Here is a 2,240-nt window from a genome sequence, read left to right on the forward strand (position 1 = left end):
AGGAAGAGGTTCACGAGCACTTGGGGGACTAGGAGGAGGTGTATTCTTTGGAGAATGTGTTGCTTTTGAAGGAGATGTTGTGCGAGGAGGACGTGGCAAGGTTCCACGAGAAAATCTTGTTCCAAAAGTACTTAAAAACGAAGGTGTTTTAACTACTGAAGGGGGGGTCTTTGGGCTTGGATTTGAGGGACCAGGAACTTCCGAATCATCTGGTTGAGCAAACACAGTGAATGAAAAGAGTATCACAAGAAGTAACATCAAATTGTTTTTTATTATACTAAAAAGTTTTGAATTTAAAGATTGGGTACTGTTTCATTATTTGATTATTGTTTTTGATAATATACGACCTCAACAATGTTGTATAAAGTATATGATAATGACCAAAATACAAAAGCAACAAGTTGTATTAAAAGTTCGAAAATGTCAAAGTTTGAAACGAAATAGGGTTGATTTGTTACCTCAACGTTAAAAAATAGTAATTTTTCTAATGTTATTTTTTGGAAAATATAAACCAAAAATTATAAATTGGTTTATAACAATAAATACCAAGCCTTTGTTGTAAAACTTTGTACCAATCACAGTTGTTGTTTTTTAAAATTTTTTTGTTTTTTATTATTTTTTACACAAATTATTATTTAAAAATTTGAAAATTTAGTATTAAATAATTATAAAAAAACGAAACAATGATTATTCAATATTTCGAACAGAATACCAATATTTTCCAATTAGAATTGACCAACAATACCTGTACAATGTAAAAGACGTATTAATGTTTTCTGACTAATTGTTATTGAAAAAAAATAAAATTAAAATAATTTATTTTTTATTCAAGAAAACAACAAACAAAATACATGTTTTTGTATTTTTTTATTTTTCCAAAAATAATTTTAAAAGTTATTTCTAAATTATTTTTATTACAAATAAAATTATTGTTGAAATTAACAATTACAGTAAAACTTTAAAAATGTTCATTTTATTAAATAATACACTTATTAATTACACTTTTGTTTGAATGTTTAGTAGTCTTGGCACATGCATCCAATGTTTTTTGAACAACTAAAAAAACACAAAGTTTTAGTAATTTTTATTTTAATTTTTTTTATTTATGATAATAACATTTTATTAATTTAAGAAAGTTGTTATTATTTTGTTGGTTTTGGCGAGTTTATTAAGTAATTTAACTATTGTGTTATTAGAAGAGAATTTTAAAAAGATCGATATATTGTTATTTAAAAATGTCCAAGCGTTGTTCTTATACCTCTTCCATTTCCATTAAATCAAAAACATAAATATTTTCTTTCACTTAGTATTCTTTGAGAAATTGTCCCACTTATTTGTAAATGAAAAATTGGATGTCATTCTCCTTTTTCAGCTTAATTGGTGGAACAAATACTTGAAACCAATACCTTTAAAGTTAACCACGTTTCTTTGGCACGGTGCTTAATATTTAAGTTCTCAACCAAGTTTCTGAACTTCTTTTAAAAACACAGTTCTTCATGTAAATAAGTTGGAAAATGAAAATTATGTTTGACTAACGGTTTATTTGTTTAAACACTTTATAGTTTAAACTATACGATATTATATGATTACTAAATAATATAATACATGGTTGTTTGAAATAATATGGTTTCTGTTATTGTTCAATTATAATATTTTTATAGTATATTATTTATGAATTAAAAACGATAGTTATTTGTAGTATAATAATATAATTTAAATTATTGTACTATAATATAACAATTAAATATAATAAAATTCATAATACAATAATATATCAAATCCCATTTGATAATAACAATTATACTTTAACTTTATTATATCATCAAATGCAGTTCAATCACAATTAATCACACAACATGTATATTTTTTTACAACGGAATTATTTTAATACTTCAAAAATTAATTTTAGTAATGTTTTTCAAACTTCATAAAATTTGCATTGTTAAGAAATTTGAAATGATAATCAAATAATCAAAGATGACACGACGACTCGACCGTTACTCAATGATGATTGTTTCAAAATACTTCAACGACATTGGTGACTTTGTTAATCTTGTTATGGTCAACAGAAAGTTCACCGAGATACCAGAGATGTTCCATTACAACCCGATTCCTCTGACAAGAAAAACAGCGAAACACTTCCCAAATGTGGAGACACTCCACATCTATAAAAACAGCGACTTGTATATGAAGGATTACTACCAGTACTATGTCCACATCGAAATGTCTGTTCTGCAATA

The sequence above is a fragment of the Entamoeba invadens genome, assembly GCF_000330505.1.
Source record: "Entamoeba invadens IP1 unplaced genomic scaffold scaff_1105074724931, whole genome shotgun sequence".
NCBI classification, from domain to species: domain Eukaryota; phylum Evosea; order Mastigamoebida; family Endamoebidae; genus Entamoeba; species Entamoeba invadens.